At 39.0% G+C, this 14,625-nt stretch overlaps 1 protein-coding gene across 2 annotated transcripts in view; it reads right to left on the bottom strand.

The window, feature by feature from the left end:
- TAFA1 (TAFA chemokine like family member 1) overlaps positions 1 to 14,625 on the bottom strand; it is a 767,746-nt gene that overhangs the window by 31,612 nt on the left and 721,509 nt on the right. The window lies entirely within an intron of this gene.

Below are 14,625 nucleotides of genomic sequence, written 5' to 3'. Positions count from 1 at the left end.
TGAGTGGAAGGAAAAATATCAAAAAGGGCTATGTACATGCGTGTCTGTGTTTCAGTGTGCGTGTGTGTGTTACCAGGCAAAGTGCTAAGCACTGGGGATACAGGGATGGCCAAAGCACTGTCCCTTTTCTTCCCTTGAGTTCCTCCAAGTCTAGTGGAGGGACAATCAAGTTGAGGAGCAATCACGGTTTAGTGTAATAAGTTCTACAGAAGAGTAGAACCGCTGCACAGGTGAAGGGCACCAGACTCAGCCTTGGAGAGTGAGTAAGGAAGATTTCCATTAGGAGATAGTGATGCAAAGGAGGAAAGGAAGGGGCACTGGAGGCAGAGGGACCACCTTTGCAAGTGTCTGAACATGAGAGGAAGCACGGAGCAAGGAGGTGGGGACAGATCATTAAGGATCACCTAAGGCATGATAATAGCAGTGGACCTTATCCTGACATGATGGGGACTCAAAGTTACATATAATGTGCATCTTTTCCACTTGAGTCCAGAAAGGATATAAACTAGTTGTAATAGCCCTCTGGAGCCAGGTGCCTCAGCACAATGGGTCCAGTTCCTTTCAGCCTCATTTTATTCTCCCTTTCAAGGCCCTATTTCCTTGTGATGTATCTTCCATCTTTTGCCTTCTGGGGAGTGTCCACATTCTGGGGTACCTCCCTTTGATTTCCCTTGTAGAGTTCTCTGTCATTTTCTGAAAGGAACTGAACCAAGAAAATACTCTCACATGATAATGGCTGATAAGACTAGATAGGTTACTTTTTCAAAGGGCTTTGGGTGTTTAAAACAATTAGGATAATAAGCGATTTTTAAAAAAATATCTCCCATTTTTCATGGTCTCTACTGGTCCTTGTCCATAGCGTATCTAATTTTTACATGACTTAAATTGAAATTCAGATAATTCTATGAATCTTTTCTGTTCACATAAAACTAGGAATATTTGTCTTTGTTTTGCTAATGGATTAAACTAGTAGAAGAGTGGAATGTGGAATTTCAGGACAGAGGCCTGTAAGGAAGACATACCTGCACAGGACCACAAGAGAAATCTGGCCAGTGTCTTTCAATTAAGCCCACAACTGCTTTTCCCACTACCTTTGTAAAGGGTAGAATGGATATGACATGAACTCTAGCAAGGCCACATATACTGATGACATCTCACTGATTAACTTGTGTTCTCTCTTTTCCTGTGGGACCATATAACACAGACTTCCCCCTGGGCTCCCCAGGTAATTTGTTTGTGACAAACACAAGAGTGGATATAAAGTGCCTAGCACTTATTGCCACAGGAATATGTATTTCTGATTCATTTGTACTATAGCTGATTTTGATTCAAATGAAATGAATAAATATATTTCAGTCATTTCTAAAGGGCATTTTCAGGATCATTTCATCTGGCAAATTCACTGAAATGGTCATCGTTAGGTACTAAGAGCAACCTACAAAATTAACTTCTATGAGAAAAATTTTAAAATATACAACATATTCTCAATGCAAGAGGCATTATTTTACCCTGAAATATTAGGCATAAACGAACCAATCAGACCACAACCAAATACAGACCAGTGAAGCTCAGTATTGCCCTGATTATGCCCACATAGGGTTTATACCAGCTACCAGGTGGTGGAAACTAGCGTGGAGAGTAAACTGATACAGCATCTTTGCTATACATGTGGTGTGTGCGTGACACACCTTAAGGTGACCACTAATGATCCACTTCTTAGTATAATCCCTTCTGCCTGAGTGTGGTCATGACCTGTGACTTGGTTTTAAGAAATAGAATATGGCCAAAGGGGTGGGTGTGCCACTCCTATAACTATGCTTAATCATATAAGACTCCATCTTGGCCGACTGGAGAGAGACGTTCTCCTCCTGGCATTAAAGAAGCAAGTCACCATGGTGTGAACTGCCTACGGATCTGCCATGTGGTAGGGAACTTCAAGCAGCTCCTAGTACATGAGAGTCCCTTCCATGTGGCATCCAGTGAGAAGCTAAGGTTCTCTGTCAGGCAGCTGCAAGGAAATAAATCCTGTCGATAGCCTGAATAAGCTTGGAAGTGGATTCTTCCTTAGCTGAGCCTCCTGATGAGAACAAAGCCCAGTTGGCACTTTGATTGAGCCTGGTAAGACACTGAGCAGAAGATCCAGCTAAGCCATGCCTGAACTCCTGACATAAACGAACTCTGAGTTAATAAACGTGTGTTAAGTTGATAGATTTGTTACGCAGAAGTAGAAAAATAACATAACATGATGGAGATGAATTTAAAATGCAGCTCTTGAGCTTGGAAAATGTGATTATAAGGTTATTATAAAGTTGTTAGTGTGATTATAAGGTGATGGGTTAAGGTTATACCAAAATGTCAGGGAAGGTGAGAGAACTTGTTAAAAGACAGAGCAGAAGATGGAAGAATACAGCTTGCATCATGTATAAGTATCTCCCTGACAGAGGTTCTTCACTTTTCATGTTTGCTAAACACTTTTAAATACTAGAAATTCTGGTTGAACACTTGAAAGGATTAAACTGAGTTTTTCTCTGCAGTTATCTCATTTTCCACTGGGGCATCGTGCAAAACCTTGTCACTGTTTGGGTAGAGACGTTTGTTGCCCTGACTCTGCTCTCTCACATCCAGAGGAGGTGGCTCTCCCATGTTTCAGGAAACATACTTTGACCTTCGGTGTCTGCTTAACAGAATGCCACACTTGTTACCTTCTACATGCAGCAAAATGCACTCTGTTCTTACCATTCCACACAACCCACTTATTATGCAATCTGACAGCCTTTTCTTGTAACCTCTGTTTTTAAGTAGATAGGCTCAGTTTTTGCAGGAGTAATATTTATTTCTTGATCATATTTTGATCCTTTAAGGGATTGTGGTACACCTGTGTACCACAGCACGAGGTTGAAAGCACTATCCCTCGGCCTTGCTACCTTTGGAGACACTTTTACTTTTACCGGCCATTGATAATTTAGTTGATAAAGATGGGGGAGAATTTAAAGCTCATGAGCGTAAATGTTAGGAGGTTAGATGGTAAATTTGCAGTAAAGGGATAGGAAAAGTTTTGGTAACCACCATTCAGATGTGGTAGAGGATTTACTTTTTCTTTTAAACAGAGTCGGATGTGAGGACTCTGATATATGGTGACATGAGAGGGACAGTGGCAGGTCTGACTGCACTTGTGTGGACCAGGTGAAACTAATCAAGTCAGCTGAAAGTCTCAATGGCAGACACTGTAGGACAATGTGGCTGTCATGCTTGGATCCTGGTTACAATGCTAGTTAAGATGCTCCAGGAGCACAACCTGAGTCCAGGGAGGTCCTTCCCAGTACAGAAGCAGAAAAACGTATACTGCCTGCTCTGTGGACAGTTTGTGCTTAGAGCAACTCAGCTTAGGATGGTAGCAAAGGAGCCCTGCTAGTTTTCAGAACGAGGGCCTAGCAAGCATTTTCACTCAGCTCAACCTAGTGAGCTGGGCAAGGGAAGCTTGGATGTATAGGAAAGATCCTTATGGGAAACTGCCTACGGCAGACAAAGAGGATATACAAACTCCATGGCTGGAAAGATTTACCCTTTGCTTTTTATTTGGTCGTAAATAAATGAGACTAAAATGTGATTATTCATCTTTTCCTTGTCCCTTCACCACAAATTTATGCTTTAAATATAGAACCCTCAAAAAAGAAAGCAGTCAATTAAGTATGCACTACCATTCAGTTTGCTGTGCATTGGATTAATTGTTTTCTGTGATTATCAAGTTTATCCAGATTATGCGATGATGGCATAATGATGATGACCATGGCTGTCACGGTGGTCAACATCACCATCAACTGTTTACTTAATCATTCTTTCTGCACTGAGCATTCAGTTCAAATCCAAAAACAAATCTATCAGTGCTGTTTCACTGGCTTCCTTTCCAAAATATGTATTATCAGAAAATGAGGCCTCTTTCTGCGGAAATGCACACATATTAGGCCTTTCTGGCCTTTTTGCCAGAAAGGCCTCCTTAGCAGGAATGATTTTTTTTTTTAAATTATTAAGGTACAATTCACATCACTAAAACATACCATTTTAGTCATTTTAAAGTATGCAATTCAGTGGATTTTAGGGCATTCAAAATGTACAACTCTCACTACTGTAAAGTTCAGGAACATTTTCATGATCCCAAAAGGAAACCTGGTACCCATTAAGCATCCCTCCCCATGCCCCTGTCATCACAGCCCCAGACAACCACTAGGCTTCTTCTGTCACTCAGGATTTGCCTGTTCTGAATACTTCATATAAAAGGAATAATACAGTATGTGGTCTTATACATATGGCTCTTTCAAAAAAATTTCAAAGTTCATTCATGCTTTCAAAGTTCATCCATGTTGTAGCATATATAGTATCTTATTTCTTTTATGGCTGAATAATATTCTATTCTATGGCTATATCACATTCTGTTTATCTATTCATACATTGAGGGACATGTGGGTTATTTCTACCTTCTGGCTATTATGAGTAATGCTACTAGGAGCACGTGTGTAAGGAACTTGATCTGCATATATATCTTCAGTTTTGGGGGTCTTAGAATGATTTTAGGGTTTGGTTCTGAGTCTTTGGATGTGGTCAAGACCAGTTTTGGCAACACCATAGTTTTTTGCATGTTATATTTCTAAGAGCATCAAGAAGGAGCTGTCTGACTTGGCAGAATGGAGGGAGCAGATGAAGGTGTGTATGAAGGAGTCAGGGAGGGAGAAACGTACAGAAAAAAAGGAGCCTGGGCCTCTCTGAAGAAATATAATTTCTCATAATCTGCTATGTTGGTAGTGTTTGAGACTGTATCTGCTTGCCTACGACTATTAGTCTGACTGTCTATATTTATCTGTGTTTCCAGGAATATGTTCTGTTTCCATCCAATTACTCAGTGTTTAGTAATCCACCAACTGTGGGAAATAATTAAGACCAATGATTACAAACCAGGATATCTGGGCGCTGTAGCCAAGATTCCATTAACAACTATTTTGTGTTTGATGACAGTCTTTTTTTCTGTGTGTTCTAAAGCACAAGAAAACCCACAATTTATTTTCTTAGCAGACAATAAAAGGTATAATTATAAGACTTATCTGTAAAATGGAGTTAATAATAGGGTTAGTTTGAGGATTAAGTAACTTTAAGGCATTAAAAAACGTCGCTCTTAAAGAGTCAACAGTTATTATCATTAGTATTACTCATTTGATACACAGCAGTAAAAGCAATATTTTTAAAAGTAAATTAAACCATGTCATCCACTTGCTTAAAACCCTTTGAGGTCTTTCCAGTTTACTGACTCAGTAAAGAATTCACAGGTACTGAGGCCCTGCCTGAATGATTTGGCCTCTAACTTCCGAAATGTTTTTGGAGAATTTTATTTCCTGCTTACTCTGCTCCAACCACACTGGCTTGATTTCCTAGAACAGATCAAGGTTTCCCTGCCGCGGGGACTTGGCACCTGCCTTTTTCTCTGTTGGGAATGTCTGTACTCTACACTTCTCTTGCTAACGAGCAACTGCTCCCCTTATCGTCGAACTTTGCCTCAATGCCACTTTCTCATAGACGCCTTTTGCTAAAGGAGATCCTTCATCATTAAGCTCTATTTTTCCTCCCTTTTGCTAGCGTTAAATGATAGCCTAATTATAACTTGCACTGATTTTATTTAATTACTCACTGACTACTGTTTTGTTCGTCCTTCCTTCCAAGTCTCTGGAAAGAATCAATATATAGCACAGTGTTTAGATATTCATGGTATATAAATTTATTAAATATTCTCTAAAAAAATAAAATCTCCAAATAGTTTTTATTTCCATTTCTGGAAATGAGATTTAAATAAGTATTTTCTAAGTATAATTATTTTATACATTATCATGGTAAGTCTCATCAATTCTTTTATTATAATAACATTTTAAAATTATTTATTTATTCCTTTGCATATTTTATTCCTCTTCAATCCTCAAAGGATTTGAGATGACAATTTTTTGAGTCTTGCTTATGGCCTGAATTCACTTAAGGCATGTTTTGACGTTGCAGTATTCATTTTTAAGTAGCATCAAGAAAGGCGTATATTAAGAATAAAAAGATCTAAATTCTGTACTAGATATTTGAAGGAACTTAGCTTCCTAGAATAATTTTCCCATTCTTTTGGTAGCCGGATCACAACTTCCTTTGGAGAATCATCCCATTGCTACTCCCCATCCATGTGCTTAGGTGTGGACATGTGACTTTTCCTTGGATAATCATAAATTCATCGTCTTCTGGTCACAAGGATTGCTTCAAGTAGGAATTAGCAATGTTTTTCCTGTAAAGGGCCAGATGGTAAATATTTTGCCCTTGCAGGCTAGACAGTCTCTGTCCAACTACTCAACTCTGTCATTATATCATGAAAGCAGCCTAGACAACATGCAAACAAATGGGCATGGCTGTGTTCCAATAAAACTTTATTAACAACTGGCTGGGGACCAGGCTCAGTCCGTGGATTGCAGTTTGCCAACCCCCTGGCTTAGAGCACTGGTCCTTAAAGTGTGATAGTTTGTTATGGGTCTATAAGATGAGTACCAAAATTGAAGGGAGACGCAAGAAGGAAGAGATATGGGGATATATGTATATGTATAGCTGACTCACTTTGTTATAAAGCAGAAACTAACACACCATTGTAAAGCAATTATACTCCAATAAAGATGTTAAAAAAAAGAAAATAACATGAAAATATATAAATTAGCCAAGTTGTTCAGTTGTACTCTATAACAACATAATATATACTAATAAAGCACTTTAATTCTTGTAAACTAAAAAAAAAAGAAAAAGAAAGATGAGTACCAAAATTGAGAATAAGTGTTGAGGAGATTTTATATCACTTTGACACACTAATTTGATGTTTGTGAATTTGGGCTTGTATCTTGTAAATCTATTTCTTTTCCTTTCATTTTTATGTGAATTCATTTTTAATTGTATTTTACAAAATTATTGGTCCATGACATATTGGATGTTTAACAAAACATAAAAAAAGGTCCTCATGATGGAAAGTTTGAGAAGCACTGGCTTAGAACACAGCATGATGTAAGCCAAACTCATCAGCCTGAACCAAGCTGATCCCAAGACTTCTATGAAGAGACTCATTTTCCCCCTTGGCACTTAAACCCAGAAACTGTGAGCCTGGAGCTGTTGGGTCCACCTCAAAGAGCCAGGAAGGAAGGCAAGATTTTGGAAAGCACACCCAAGAGGTGGATAGAAATCGACCATGATGACATCATTTGAGACCTTGATAAAACCTGCAGTTTGTTACTGTTTGTGTTTTGTCTGTTTCCCCAACTAATACATTTTACCACTGAACTCTACTTGTATATAAGCCAATAAATCCCTCCTCCTCCTTAAAAAAGAGCCAGTTTTCATGGAGCTTTTGGTCACTTGTAACCAAAAGAATCCTGACCAATATAAATTTGCTTACCTTTCACTTCCATTAACTAACTGTGAGATATTGGGAGGATCACCTCCCTTAGTCATATATATATTTCCCCAACTATAAAAAGAATGGAGTTTTACCAGGTAGTACCTTAGTTCTACTAGAGCTTTAAGATGTATTATTACACTTACATTTTTATGGTTAAAGTATTTATGTTCTAAGTTTTAGATGTGAATTCAAGAATTTTAGTTTGCAGTGTGTATTCTAAGAAAGAAAGAAAGAAAGAACCCACCCATGGACAGTAAATAAAAACAAAAGGTAAAAATACCCTTCCTCTGGAGAATTTAAGGTTTGGTTAAGTCATGTCACTGCCAAAATATATTCAGAATGATTTGAATGCTTCTATAAACAATACCTTTAGAAAATTAACATATAAAGAGTTTCCATAGAAAATACTGCTCCAGATAATTGTTATTCCTCTCAGTTTGGCCCTGACAAAAAAAATAAGTTCCTTAGTATAAATGAAAATTCTTCATGGATCTCAAAAGATATTTTAATAGCCAGGCTGCATTATGAGAGTTGGGAGAAAATGTATCTCTTCAATGATTTCTACGGTTCCATCTTAATCACGTGAAGTTGACTATTTGGCTTCTACCAGGATAAAGGGAAAAAGATTGTTGCAAAAGCAAAAGAGAGAAAATTTAACTTCTAGGCTCCAGCCAATACATGTCAGGAGTCCCATTTGCTTTCAAGCCTGGAGATAGGCTTTCAAGGCTCCAGTTCGTAGTAAGTGTTAAAAAATAGCTCCTGAACTCATGAAAGTCCCCAAAGACCATTTCAAAGTCAATCACCCTGGCAGCCGACCCACTAGACACAGACTCTACTTCAAATGTTTCCTTCTGCATGGTGGTCACTAAATAGTCTTCTCTCAAAAAAAGAAAAAAAAAAGCCAACCAAAAAACTTTTGGAGGCATTTTTATGATCAAAAATAGGTTTTTTAAAAAAATCCTCCACTTGCATTGGCTTTTAAAGGAAAACTATCTTTTCGTCTTCACGCCATCTTGCATTTCCAGTGACATCTTGGGCTCTGCAACTACCACGTTTTCAGTCAGGGTTCCCCTTGGCCTTTTTTTCTTAAAATAATAAACTCTGCTTTAGAGAGATGCAGCCTCTTGGACCTACTCAGCCACAGTGTGTTTTTCTAATTTGGTATTTATATTTTGCACAGCTGCAGCACTGTACTTGGCTCTCAGCGCCCATTTCTCCCTGTGATTTCTAACCCAATGCTTGTCGATTATAAGTATCTTTGAGAGTGGGGACATGAATTAATTCGTCTTTGAATCCCAGTGATATGTTCATCAATAGATATGTGTGGAATGAATGATTACAGAATACTACTACTTATTATCATTGAAGATTCTCTCCATTCCAGGTATGATTACAAATACTTTCCATACTTCTAATCCTCATTGCAACCCCATGTGGTAGATACTTATGTCTTATGCCCATTTTAGAAACAGTTGAAGAAACAGAGGCACACAGAAGTGACTTTTCCAAGGTCATACAACAACCAGTAATTGCTGAGCTAGTATTCAAATTCTGACTCAAAATCTCTCAACTGTTTCATAATTCCAGGAACTGAACTTCAAGTCACTGTTAGTGAAGCGTCTACTTAGTACCAGGCAAGGGATTGGTAATCAGAATCACTGATAGGTGATGTTCTCTAGGGTAGCATCAGATCCAAGTGGATCCTTTGGAAAAATTCCATTAGTTGGCTACCAACTGGGGATAATTACCCAACGGTGGGTGACTCCTGAGGGTTTCTCTCCATCCATGCCCCCACTTCCTACTCCAAGCTATTATCCTCTTCCTCCTGGGCTACAGCTATTTCCTCTAACATGTATACTCCTCAAGTCCTTTCTATATGCAGCAGTTAGAGCCATCTAAACAAACAAACACACCATTCTGACTATATCACTTTGCTACTCCAAAACCCTCACTGTATTCTACATAACCTTAGAAAAAAGTCAAAATCTTCATCTGAGTGTAGAAAGTCCTGCTTTCTTTTCCAGACTCCTCTCAAGCTTCTTTTCCTGTATCCAGTCACACTCTGTCTACTTTCATTTCCTGGAGGAAACATGCTCTTTCCTAGCTCAAGATGTTTGTTCTGGATGCTTCTTCTGCCGGGCACACTAATACCCCAAGCTTCCACCCACCCACCTGTGTCACTGTGGCCTGCTGTCATTTGTCTACTCCTCCTTCCTTTTGGTCTCAGCTTGGCCAGAAAGGATTTTCTTGATATATTCCAATCCCAGATCATATTCGATTCCTCTAATATATAAAAGAATAGCGTTGTCTTGCTTCTCTCTTTTTTAAACTCTCATTATACTCTTATAATTACGTGTTGAATATCTGCCTTCCTTCTTTGCCACATCTCCACTATCTCCCCAAAGCTCTGTCATACTGCTGATACTCCATAACTGTTGAATGAATTAATGAACGTGTGTTAAATAATTATACTGTGTCACCTCTAGGAACCATTGCCTTACAGACAATAAAAGGTTTAAATATGTCTTGAAAATCTGAATTGCTGGTAGAGCACTGTAATAGTTTACCCAGGAATGCTGACAACTAAAAAAAGTGGTATTTAATAATTGCTAATATACACCAAGCATTTACTATGTAAAAGGCATTGTTCCAAGAACTGAACAAAGTGGCCATTTTTGTTTTTGATTTTCATTGGCTTTTTCTTGAAGACCAAATCAGAGATCTCTCTTTTTCATCCTAAAAACTGGTAAGAAACAACAACAATGTCAACAGTAGCGGTAGTGTTGGTAATGGTAAAGACGATGATGATGATGGTGCTCTTGGTGCCTTATTATATGCTGTGTGCTTTATATGCAGCACAAACCTATGTGGTCCTAAGGACCACTTAAGGAGATAGGTTATATTATTTTCCACAGAGATGAAGAAACTAAGACAGAGAAGGGTTAAGTAACTGTCTGTATTTACATAGATAATACAGGCAGAGTCAGGATTCCTATCAACCCAGTCTTGACATTCATTTAGCAGCTGAAAACAACAATATGATATTTCCATTTTGTGGGTTGACTGGGCTCAGCTGTGTGGCTCTTGCTTCGTGTCTCTGACGAGGCTGTAGTCATTTGGGATCTTTAGTCATCTAAAGTTGTGACTGGACTGAACATCCAACATGGCTTACTGGGAGGGCCAGCAGCTAATGCTGCTGTTGGCTGGGAATTCTTCTTGAGACTGTTGACCGGAGGACCCACCCATGACCTCTCCATGTGGCTTAGACTTCCCACACAACTGAAGCTGGATTTTTATAGGGATCACCCCAATAGGGGTAATTCCATGATACCAGGGGAAATTGCAAGGCTTCTTATGAGCTGGACTTGTAAGTTCAGAACAAGACTATTCTTACATTCTATTGGTCAAACAAACACCAAGGAAGTCCCAGATTGAAGTTGGGGGGGGAGGAATTAAACTCAGCCCCTGGACATGGGGAGCAGCATATGGGCACACAGAGGGAAGAAATTGATGAAGGCCATCTTGGCAACTATCTACCTCAGGATGCTATGTTTTTTCCTAATTTATTCACACTGGTACTGATACTCTTTAATGCTGATCGTGTTGGATTAGAAGGTAAGCCTTGCTACCCTCCTTCCAGTCTCAAAGGAGAACAACTTCAAGCGTCCTTTAGACAAACCACAGACACAGCGGTATCTGATTTGAGAAGGTCTGTTGTTTGTCTTTTTTTTCTGCTTGAGGGAAAGAAGTTTCACTATCATTCTATTTCAAGACGCAAGTGGGAAAATCCTGCAGGACAGATAGGAACCCTTCAAAAGATGCCTCTTAAATCACTGTGCACGGAGATCACTTTTCCCTTTAAGCCTCTGAAGAAAGTTTGGCGTTGCCTAACTTGCTCTGACGTAAATTCCTTTCTCGGTTTCCTTTCTTTCTTGATCCACATGGGAGCCAAGGGAGCATGTGTCTTTCTGAACCCTCACAATCCACCCTGAGCTGCTTTAGGTATCTGCCCTCGGGCAATGCCTGAAGCAGTGTGGACTCTGGATGGGACTGAAAATGTGCCCCCTAATCCAAAATGATTGAGAATGGCAGCCGGTGAGTCAAAAAATTCAGTGAAAGCAATAAATGACAAGTTGATACGTACACCTCATAGACATTTCAGTGTAACTCAAAACAACTAATTGTACACTTATTTGCCAACTTTAAAATGTAAAGCCAAGGACTTTTCTCTAACTAAGAGTCCAGATTTTGAGGTTCCAAGTAGTCATTCTTGCATAAACTACATTTATGATGCATCATCCTTGATGCCATTTTTGTTTTCTTTAAAGTAAAATGAGAACTTAAGGCAGAACACAGAATACTTCCAAGTTTTTAAATGATTCTTCCCATGTGCAAAAGGGTGATGTTTCTCTCTGATGTAGCTTTTCCAAATAGTAAATTATGTATTTTATATAAAATTAAATTACATATTTCAATACCAAATATAACAGACATGAAAAGGTTTGGAAACACTGAATCCTGCTAAGTATACAACTCAACTGGTGAGAACAGCAGTACTCAGGTGAGCTAGAAAGTGACCTAACAGACAGAAGTCTCACTGTGTTGCTGGTCTCCATCGGGATTTTTATAGAGGCAAGGGAGAGTCTCCGTTCACCTGGTGCTTCGGTTAGAGGTCAGTTAAGAGAGCTACTGCTGTGTTCCTTTGTTTTTCACTGTGGCTGTCACTTAGCCTCATGGAAAATCACATTGCTCATGGTCCAGAGGAGAATCAGCATGACACTTTGCCAAGTCCTGTGGAGTCTAGGCCTAGTTTAAACAAACATTATCATTTTTAAAAGCACGCTCTATGTGCCAGGCCCTAAGTGTTTCACATGCCTTATCTAATTTTATCCTTACAAAACCCTCATGAGGTAGTGCATCAGTTAGAAATTGCATTAAGCTCCTATTGCAGGAATTACAGGAGCTTAAAAAGAAGTTTGGTTTTCTTCTAAGGAAAATAACTTAAAAGGTAAATAGCCCTGGGCTTGGAGTGAGGAATTCATTCATCATGTGTGACTTCCATTTTCAAAATTATTGCATGATCCAAGATGACTACTGGGGGCTTCACTTCTGTTTTGTGGCAGCAAATGGTGGAGGGGAGAAAAGTTCTCTAGAAGAACTATCTAAGATCTAGAACTTACACTGCAAAGGCCACAGCCTTGTCTGTGATGGAGATTGGGATTCTTTTTTAGCTGTGCAATTTGACACTCAGCATTAAAATCTGGGTTCTCCTACAAAGGAGGGAAAGAATGGATACTTGGCATCAACTAGCAGACAAGGACCCAGCTAGTTCTTGTTACTACTGCTGTTGTACAGAGAAGGGAACTGAGGCTTATCAAGGTTTAGATCTTGATCCCCAAGGTAGTAAGTGAAAGCCTAAAATTCATACCAGTCGTGGTGTTATATTTAATTCTTACCACTAACCCTGTGAGGTTGATAATATCAGCTCTAATTTGCAGGAAACTCAGACTTAAAGAGGTTAAGCCCACAAACTGATTACATGGAATCCTGCTTTATCAGACTCCGAAGAGGGAGCTCTAAACTGCTCCGCCACACTAACACCATGGCTGCTTTGGGGAAGAGTCAACACAAATTCCTGACACCATCTCATCCCTCTGTACGTGAAGCCCCCAGGGAATGTTGCTCAGGGCAGGAAAATATCAGGTATTTACAATAGGTAATTAGCACTATGGTTCGTTATCCTTAAATCTGTTTTCAAACTTTCGAATCACTCAATATCTGAATGTGCCTGATCATAAAAATCACCTAAAATTTTTGTCAAAAAATAAATTCCCAGTTCTTTTCCCTGGAGATTAGCCAGTAGATCTGAGGTAGAGCGAAGAAAGCTACACTTAAAAACTGCCCCAGCTCATCCTATGATCAGGCTAATGTGGGAAATACACCTTTTACATAGTTTAATCGAATGCTTTCTCCTTTACTGCTAAGTTTGCAGGAGTTTAAAGGTGAAAATGTCTTCCCATGATAGTTTTTTTTTTAAGGCTTTCCTTCCAACAACAACAAAAATAATAACAAATTGTTGTTTATTCTCGATCTTCTCCAGTTTTCTCTACAAAATAAATACGGAAACATCAAAAGCAAACTATCATTCAAAGTCCAAAGTCACTAACCTTGAAACTTCAGGATTAAAAAGCCATCTATGAGTAAAGTCAAGAATGAAAGATTACAGTGAAACAACAGAGAAATTGAGAAAACACTCCTTTCTGATTCATTCATTGGTTTCTTCTTTCATTCATAGAGCGATCAGATGAACTCAGGGACAAACGAGGGAATGCAGACTATCAGAAAAGCAGCTTACTCAGAAATTCTCTTTGTAGCCTGGCTCCCCTTTGCTTTGCTGCCTTAACGTTTATAAAAGAGATTCTTAGTGACACAGAAGCCTTCTCTGAGTGTTCTGGAAAAGGCTTGATGCAAAGAAGGGCACTGGTTGAAATAGAATAGGGTCAGAAAGAGGCACTGCTTTTGAGTCTTTATCAAGACTCGATCACAGGGAAGGGATTGAGGAAAGGGAGTTTTTTACAAGTCCACTGTATGGAGCAATGCAATTATAACTGGGCACCCACAGGGACCAGTCTTTACACAGAGGTGCAATATGCAGAAGAGAAAACATCTCATTTTCTAATTTCTACTTTTTGTGCATGTTTTCATTTCTATCTGGCATTCATAAAATGTTAGCGCAGAAGTGTTAGTCTAGAGACTAAATAAACATATAAGTATGCATAAGTTGAGGGTATGTTCTCAAACTTTTTTTTACTAATGAGGTAGGTGACCAGCACAATCTGATGTAGAATGACATATCTTTCGTGAGCTTCAGAATCACCTGGAAGGCTTGTTAAAATGTAGATTTCTGGGACTCACACCCAGAGACTCTCATTTAGTAGATCCAGGGTAGGGTCCATGAAATTACATTTTTAACAGTTTCCCAGGTGGTGCTGACACTGCTTATCCATAAATTGCACTGCTCATGCAATTCTTGGAATAGCACTATCCTAGAGTGGTGATTATCATATGATTTGGTCTCAGGATCTTTTTAATCTCTTAAAAATGGTTGGGGATCCCAAATAACTTTATCTACTACTATTTACTGATACTTACTGAATTAGAAATTAAAACTGAGG

This window comes from Monodon monoceros, unplaced genomic scaffold (assembly GCF_005190385.1).
Source record: "Monodon monoceros isolate NGI ecotype Baffin Bay Population unplaced genomic scaffold, NGI_Narwhal_1 Super_Scaffold_3, whole genome shotgun sequence".
Taxonomy (NCBI): Eukaryota; Metazoa; Chordata; class Mammalia; order Artiodactyla; family Monodontidae; genus Monodon; species Monodon monoceros.
The sequence above is the reverse complement of the archived record's forward strand: the minus strand, read 5'-3'. Positions and strand labels throughout refer to the sequence as shown.